The sequence below is a fragment of the Geospiza fortis genome, unplaced genomic scaffold (genome assembly GCF_000277835.1).
Source record: "Geospiza fortis unplaced genomic scaffold, GeoFor_1.0 scaffold166, whole genome shotgun sequence".
Lineage (NCBI taxonomy): Eukaryota > Metazoa > Chordata > Aves > Passeriformes > Thraupidae > Geospiza > Geospiza fortis.
The window spans coordinates 570708-580145 of NW_005054310.1; the positions used below are offsets into that span (position 1 = coordinate 570708).

Below are 9438 nucleotides of genomic sequence, written 5' to 3' on the forward strand. Positions count from 1 at the left end.
CTGCACTGAAGGTACTCATCCCTGTAGAGGATTCCATTTGTGAATTTTCTTTATTCTGTTGTAGATGGAGAGGAATAAAATGATTATGTAAGCAAATATAATAGCCCTGGAAGAAAAATATCAAGCGCTAATATTTCCGCTGAACATTTCAGGGCAGACGAATTGAAAAGACACGTAAAAGACTTAAGATTACATGGAAGTGCATATCTGGATCTTACTTCACTGATGACAGTGGAATTTTGTCAATGAATTAGTTTCAGAAAGATCTGGATTTCTCTGAATAGCCTAGCATTATGAAAAATGGAAGTTCAGCATGAATGAATCAGCTGGATTTGCAAACAATCACGTTTCATACCAAATACTCCTTTCAAAGACTTATTGTGTTCTAGTAGCAAATAAAGAAATGTACAGGCTTTAAAAATACCATATATAGTGCAAGAGTTGTTGCTCTATGCTTATGACTATGACCAATACAATAACAAAATATCAGTCATGTTAGCCATGAATTTCTTTAAAATCTGGTACACTTAATGGAAGTTTGGAAGTGGTTGCTACTGACCATATATACCCAGGGTCTGCCCTGTATGTACAGAATTCTTTATTCACATATATTTCATATATTCACACTTTATTTGTAAATAATGGATTGTATATTACTTATAATACCAAAACACGACTTTTATTTTAGGAAAAAAAAAACTTGTTTGTCCCTTTCCCTAACCACGATGTGAACTGTTCACGTTTCACCATGCACTTGAAATAACTTGAAGTCTGCAATTACCAAACCAGCAGCATTTTTATGGCATCCCCAGTAAGATGGTACATGAAAATCTTTTCAAGCACAAAAACAAGAGGCATGCAATTGTCATGACATTCAAAGACTGTCTGGAAAAAGCAGCAGGTGAGAGAAGGCAAAGGCTATCCAGTTAACAAAATTAAAAGTATGGAAAGCAATACAGAGTATTGCTCTCTGCTTACACAGATAACAGCATAATTTAACAATCTACAATTGCAAGCAAAAGCTATCAGTAGTAGCACCCTTAATTTCGCATCATTTTTCGGAATAATCAGCTTGAACTATGCCTGTTACACTCCTGAAAATTCCTGCTTTGTTTTCTTAAACTTTCTATGAAGTTTATTCCCTACCTCTATTCAGACTATGGAAGAAATGGCAGCTCAGTAATTTCTGAATAAGCAGCAAAGACATCTTTGTTCAATGTCTCCCCAGATTAGCTCAAAAGGACTTTTACCCAAATGATTTTGTACAAAAGCAAATGTCCCCAGTTCTTAGAAGTCTCATGTAAAAGTCTAACACATCATTCCATGGAAGCAGCATCCGGGGAAAAAGGCATCTATTCACACAAAAAACACACACTTATGCATGGGTTCCCAACACAGCCTGTGCAGAGTTGTGAGGCTGTTCTGCCAAAGGCAAATTAGACCCTTTGAAAGGGAATGCCTACTTGATGAAGCTGGTACTGAAAGTCTGTTTCTTTTAGCACATTTTCCAAAGAGTAACAGAGCCCCTCTGTCCCTCTCACATTTCTGGACTATACACCAGTAGATGAGTGAAAGGTCACAGATCTGTGAATCAGCTGTGTGTGATACGAGGCAGAAGCAAGGCTGTGCAGCCAGCGTCTGAAACACTTGGACCACAGCAGGAGAGCATGCAGCAAGGGCCAAAAGAGTAAGCTTATGCTGAGCACCTAAGACATAACAGGTCTGTAAAAGTAATGACTTCCAGCCTTCAAGAAATACTCTGTGGCATTCCAAATCAATATAGCAGCCAGCTCTTTGCCCACCCTGACCTCTAAGATGTCATCCTCTAACAAATGACCCAGATGATTATTATGCTTTTTTTTTTATTATGAGAATACAGAATTACTTTTTGGCCAGAAAGACAGGATGATTTAGGTGTGAATGAGCATATATTATTTGAGAACTTTCAGCAGAAACAAAAAGAAGCAAATTTTACAGCAACAGCAAGTGAACAGCAAACAAGCACTACACAGAAAACATTCCCATCCTGGAAGCTTTTTACAGCTGAACAAATGAAAGAAGCACTGTGCCACCCCCAGCACACACCTCTCCAATTCACCTATGTCACCACTTGCTTGGAGCCACATATACCTAATTATCTTCCTTCAACAAGGACTGTCCACACAATCATAAAGACCTGCATGGCCACCTTCCCCTGCTACCATGAAACTATAAAAGGTGAGGGAGGAAAAAAACCAGCAACCATCAATCAAGCCTTAAATAAAGGAAGAAGGTGAGAGAATCTGGTTTGTTTGTAATTCTGCTGACAAAAAAACAAGAATTAAAATCACTTCCACATCTCAAGCTGTGAGGATGTGCATGTCCAAGAATGACCTGGCAGCCCAGACTGATCATTCTCATGCTCAGCGTCTGCATGCCCACACAGTTTCTCAACCCTGCTTCTGGGCTCCAACCACAATGGGGAAGAAACAACTTGCACAACCCTTCTCTAGCTTTACACCTTGGGTCTTCTGAAGGACCATTTGAAAGCATCAACACTTAACATCTTCATCTTCCATGCACACGTAGCTACCTGAACAACCACTCCTCAAGCATCAGCTTGCCCCCGAGGCAACCCCCATTCTTGACTGCACTCACAGGATGAAGATGGCAGTCTGTCACCTCTGAGTGCTGAAGAGTATAACACTCCAGAAAAAAGTAAGGCATTTGGTTTGCACTAATCTACCTCTATTTGAATGAATCTCTTCAACACATGGTCTTTCTTTTGGGTGTGATCACATTAGATGTCATACAAGAAAGTCTGTTCTTAACTGGAACCCCTCACAACTCCGGAGCAAGTACAAGTGACAACAGACCTCTTTATCTTCCTCACAGTTATTGAGAAGGCTGGGTGCTTTCAGCTGGAATGTGGTACCTCAGCTGGGAGGAGGCAAAGGAGGGTGACAAGGAACAACTTCAAGCTTTAACATATTTAAGACATTAATTCTTGTGTAAAAGAACAGCTATGTATCTCTGACCATCTCACTGCAAACAGCATATCAAGACAAAAAGCAGTAGCATGCATTATCAATCAAAGCAATCTGCTATGAATTACTTTGTTACCCCAAACACTCTAAATAAATGGTGTTGCCTAAGTATTTCCCAAAGGAACAGACTCTACAAAGAATGAAGCAAACGAAGCTAAAGGACAAAGTCTTCCCAGCAGCCTTCTGACATTAAAATTTATTACCCGGTTATAAATAGAACTAAACCCCCTCCACCCCTCAAAACTATTTTTTCCCATACTCTTCAGGGAGGAATCCATCATAACATTTAGTATAAAATCATTATTCTTCTGCTTTTAAAGCACTTTCCAAGAAAAAAAAAACAGCCAAGCTTTAATTGATCCACACCTTCATATACACATGTAATTAGTGCCACAATGTATTTAAATAATGAAACACAAGGATACACTGAAATACAGCAGCACCTGATCTTGTTACCATTTTCCATTCATCCACGTGATGTTTTCTCTTAAGTCGAAAATTTTATCATCTCAGTAACATCAGATGAGAAATTCAAGTATGCAACACACCCACCATGCTTTAAAATACCGATGGTCTACCCCAAAATAATCAAACTCTCTAAATATTAAACTAGTAAGGGGTTTGCATATGGCAACATTTAGTCCACACATGCATACAAATCCTGTGATAGCAAAGCTCTTGTTCATGAATCACCGATGTGGAAGTTTACATCACATTAGAAGAGACTGAAGATAGAATTTTCATGGTTCTGAAAAACCATGGTTCTGCCCCAAAATGCTTTAGAGAACGATAAACCCAGCTTTGCTTTCCTACACACCAGCTATAAAACTTACTATGTCTATCCTTGCTGCTAAATAGAAAAGTTTTTCTTTCCATAAACTGCAACTCAGCTAAAACAAGCAAACAGCTTACTTAGCTCTCACATTTGAGAGAATCAGGAGGAAGTGAGAAATGAGGCAATGAACCCAAAATAAAAAATAGCAACTATGTTAACAGTTGAAAGGAGTGAAAAACTGAGACAAATTCAAAGCCAAATGGATGATACCATAGAAGAGAAATACTACATGAAAGAAACACCACAAAAACACCAAATTAATAAAAATAATAAACTATTTTACAGTTTCTAATGTGCTAGATTAAATATGGTGTATAGGAAAAAGGAGGCTTCTTAATTCAGGAAGTTTAAAATCCTGTAAGTTACTTTCAGGGTGCAATTGTCAGTAACAAAATGCATAGGCTTTACAAAATAAGATAACTGAAAAAAAGCCTAAACCTATGTAGACGTAATTTCACTTTCTTTGCTAGTAGGCATCAGAATAAGAGGACACCACTGGAAAATATCTATCTGCATCATCTATTACCACACACCTGAATTACTGTTTTCTGCTAAAACCCTCTTTCATTGAAGGGTAAGCTGTAGCACACTTAAAAGTGAAAAATATCTGGATGTTGAGGACTGTGAGGTTGAATCTACGTGGAGAGATAAAGCATTTTGATGAGCATTACAGGGATGAAAAGAAGTACAGCCCTTATAAATGAAATATGGCCTCCCTCCACGGTTAGAACTCTTAAGGAGAGTTAAGAAAACAGTGGGCAAGGAAGCAGCCCTGAATGTAGTTACATGTCCTACATCAGAGGCCGTTTAAAAAACAAACAAAACAAAACACAACCTTGGTAACTGCAGAGTGAGTAGTAAAGTCCTGTCACAGCCTGAAAGCCAGCCAACAGGTAGGAAGCAAAGGAGAATTAATAAATGGCAGACTCTCAGCACAGAAAGAAGTTAACAGCAGCATGCCCTGGGGAGCTGTACTGAGACTTACACTGTTCCATGTATTTATTAACGACCTAGAGGAGATGGAAAAAATGCTGATGGCAGGAAATTATGTAGGTTAGTCAAGATGAAACAGCACTGCACAAAGCTCCAAAGCAGCCTAGCAAAACCAAGCTGGAGGTAAATCTTCCTACATTTTTAAATAAAGCCTGTGTACCTTCATGAAAGACAAACTGCACATACGTTTCTAGGTTTACAGTTTATGTCTCAAAAATCTGTTCACTACCATGGCTAGTGCAAGTAAGATTGTGAGTCTAATTTTAATTTGCATAAAGTGGTAGTAACCATTTATGTAGATTAAAATTCTGATAAACTGCAAAACAAAAGGAGAACCAGATATAATACTCTCAAATACAGCTAAATGCAATAGAAGAAAGATTAAAATTTAAAAATGCATGTATTATAATGCTAATAAGTAAACTAAAGGTTTGGTATCATCCTAACAAATTCAATTTTGGTGATTTCTTCCAAAAAGTCAGAGAATTTCCACACACTGCTTTTGATAAAAAACTTCATGAGTAAAATGCTGACATGTCAGGATGGAATAAAAGAATATGTTTTTAAAACAAGACAGCTAAGAAAAAGACAAACTTTATGACAAGTTCAAAATATTTTTAACACTGTTTGGAATGTCTTTAAAAGATCCAAAAAGCACCTCCGCTGTTCTTATTTTATTAAATTATTGAAAAACATGTATAGGAGCAAAAAGAAGTAACAGTGAAAATAAAAAGTTTGCTGGGTTAAATCCAATAGTAAGGATTATTGCCAGCTCTGACGCATTGCAGAAAGCCCTCACAATATTTTGCAGGCAATTCATTACATGAAAATTATTAAATTAGTAAATCCTAGCATATTCCATAGATGTACATTTAGTCAAGCAGAACATACCTGGAGTATACCTATTTAGAAAGTAATGGACTCGGAGCTAGCTATTGCCCATGAAAAAATAAAAAAAAATCTCAGGAGTTATTAGATATTCACAAGCTTGAGTTTAAATGCTGATTAATTACAAACTTCAAGTAGAATATAAGGATATTTAAAAAAATAAAAAGTCACGCTATATACTTCTGCATGGACCCAATTATTTATTTATTTTAGAGTGCCCATGCTCCCTTTGTTTCTTCTCTTAAAAAGGAAACGAGAAATCATACAGATAGATAAAAAGATAAACATATTTCATGTAAGGAGCAGCTCAAAAGACTGAAAACTTTGAAACTGGAAAAAAATACCACAAAAATGTCATGGAACAGCTACATGTAAACATTTGGTGGTATGCAGGAAGTGAACTACAAAGTGAGGTTTTTGCTTTATTCTTTCTAACACTCACTAATAATACAGGTATTCAGTGCAGATCCAAAATGCAGATTCTTGGTATTAAGGTTCCAGGAAAGTATCACTGTGTTTTTCTCTGCTCTCATTCCTTACTCATCTGCTGTTCACTCCTGTGAGCATAATAACAAGATGGATATGCAATTTGATCTAGTATGACCACTCATACATCCTTATTAGAGAGAAAAAAAGCTTATGATCGAAGAATGCTGGGAAAATTATCAAAGAAATTACAACTTGGAGGTTAAAATTTGTACGAGATAGCACTAAGAAACAATAACCTGCCTCACACAATAGCCCTTCTGGTTTTTAAGTCCTATAATGTAAAAGTCAAATGCTGCTGCTAATTAGCATCACAGAACTTACTCTCCTTAACTCAAAAGGTTTACTAATAACGTTAAACATAGTCATACAAAAGGCATCACACATGACAACTTGAAGGCACCAGCACTTCAGCAAAAGATTCAGATTTACAAATTTGGTATTAAAAGAAAGGTTCTGTTATACCTCAAATTTGACTCTTCTTTGCCTCGCATCATACAGTCATGCTTACCAATCGCAGAAGTGTTGGTAGAAAAGCCAACAGAGAAAGTCTAAAATGCTGCCAAATTAGAGTATAGTGACTTATACCTACTCTGCAATCGTCTGAATAGCTGCGGAGTAATTGAGCATTAAGATCTGATTTACTGTGAGAAAAAGGGGCTAGAAAATGCCCAATTATTTACTGACCTTTTTTAATTCCACTCTACTGGAAAAATATATAAATAAATAAAACATTCAGGATGCAACAGGAATAATGAAACAATGCTCTTACACAAAACTAGTGGGGGAAGAGAGCTCTCTAATTTAGATGAAAATTAAAGAGAACAGACTTCACTGTAGAAGCAAGAAAGTGAAGTAGGTGGAATTAATTCTTGGAAGATATTGACTCCAACAGTTTGGTACAAGTAGCAACAGAGATAAATACGAACAACTGTAACAAAATAAAGTAGAATTACAAAGGGTATCAATACTCAAGTTCTAGGATTTTTTATAAACAACCTCTAGGCAGTCTATATTTAGCTATAAAAATCAGAGATTTTCACACTACTCTTTATATAACTTTACTAACCTTTAGAGGAGAAATATTCCAGTACATTTCCCATATAAGTTTTAAGCAAACTTTTAAAGTAGCCTTTACATCCAATGGTATCAGCATACCAGTTTTGAAATTAACATTAAGAAGTATTTTATGTTTTATCAAAATGTTCAGGTAATAGTTCAAAGAGATTCTAAGCAGAGAAGACTGTAACCGCTTTTTTCTTTAATAAAGTAAAAATGAAGCTGTTTGGAAGCAAAGTAATGTTCAGGAAGGCATCTGCAAACCAGAGAGTGATGAAGGGGTAAAAATCGTGATGCTGCTTTAGTAAGAGAAAAGCAGCTCTGTGATTAGAAACACCTGAAGAGGTCTTAAGTGTCATGACATTTTTCTTTATTACAATTCTTCCTCTTGTTCACTTAATAATAAGGTATCTTATAACTATAGTAATAGACAAGGTGCATGCCAAATACATCAGCCAAAGCACTCTTTTTTAAAAATGACTGGACAAGGTTTCCTGCTAAAGAGCAATTTGGGGCTGTGATAGAATCACAGAAAGCTCAGCAGTAATCACTCACAGCAAAGATACAGGAAGTAAAACACACACACACGAAATCCACATTCCTACATTACAAACCACAGATACATGCGTTAAGAAGCTTTTACTCCTGTAATTTTTCTTCTGTAGAGTAATTTTTCAGTCTGATGAATAACCAAGATGACTCATGGCCATCCACTATTACAGAACTTCTCTAAATATTCAAGCACACCAACAAATATTGAACACAATAATGATGTTCACACACAAAACAAGTAATAGTTCAGGTAAAATTATGGAGAAGATTGTCCTGGAAGGTATTAAAAAAAACCTGAAGGACAACATAGTCATCTGTCACAGCCAGCACAGTTTCATGAGGGCCAAGTCCCACTTGTCAAAATTTCCTTGAACAACAAGGTGACCTATTCAGTTGCGGGAGGAAAGCAAGTCAGTGTAATCTTTTTGGATTTTAGTAAAGCTTTCGATACTGCCAACAGAATCCTACTGAACAAAATGTCCAGCCCACAGCTGGATAAACACATCATATGATGAGTGAGCAACTGGCTCCTGGGTCAGGCACAAAGGGTTACAGTGAAGAGGGTGACAAGAAAGTGGTGACCTGTCACTAGTGGGGTTCCACGGGGCTCCATCCTTGGCCCTGTGCTCTTCAACACTTTCTTAAAGGACTTGGACACAGGACTAGAAGGGATACCAGGTTTGCAGAAGATGCTAAATTGGGAAGAACTGTTGACTCCCACAAAGGCAGGGAGGCCCTGCAGAGAAGACCATGACAAATTATGATGGTTAATGACCAACCATATGGAGTTCAACAAGGGCAAGTGCAGGATTCTGCACCTGGGATGGTGCAACCGTGGATGTATGGACAGACTGGAAAATGAGATGCTGGAAAGAACAGCTGTGGAAAGGGACCTGGGGGTTATGGCTGATATCAAGTTGATCACGTGTCAGCAGTGCCCTGACAGCCAGGAGGGCCAACCCTGTCCTGGGGGGTATCAGGGACAGCATCACCAGCTGGGGAAGGGAGGGGGTCCTGCTCTGCTCTGCACTGGGGTGGCCTCACCTTGAGTGCTGGGCCAGTTTTGGGTGTCACAATAAAAAAAGGATACAAAGCTATTAGCATCCAGAGAAGGGCTATCAAGACGGGGATGGGCCTGGGTCTGGAGAGGAAGCCTTATGAGGAGCAGCTGAGTTCACTTGGTCTGTTCAGCCTGATGAAGAGGAAACTGGAGGAGACCTCATCATGGTCTACAGATTCCTCAAGAGGGGAAGCACAGGGGCAGACACTGATCTCTTCTCACTGGTGAGGGCCCAAAGTAAGGGCCTGAAGTTGTGTTAGAAGATGCTTAGGTTGGGTATCAGCAAAAAGTGGTTCACCCAGAATGTAGTCATGCACTGGAACAAGCTCCCCAGGGAGTGGTCACAGAACCAAGCCTGACAGATTTCAAGCATTTCAGCAATGTTGTTGGGCACACAGTCTGATTCTTGAGATTCTCCTGTAGGGCCGGAAGTTTACTTCAATGATCCTTGTGGGTCCCTTGCAACTCCAGTTATTCTACAACACTATGAATAATAATCACCCTTAGCATACTGCACTCTAGGTTCGTATTTGCAATTT

The 9438-nt window shown here is 38.2% G+C and overlaps 1 protein-coding gene across 1 annotated transcript in view; it reads right to left on the reverse strand.

The window, feature by feature from the left end:
- Window positions 1-9438, reverse strand: part of TMTC2 (transmembrane O-mannosyltransferase targeting cadherins 2) — a 175369-nt gene that overhangs the window by 159901 nt on the left and 6030 nt on the right. The gene's annotated exons all lie outside the window — the stretch shown is intronic.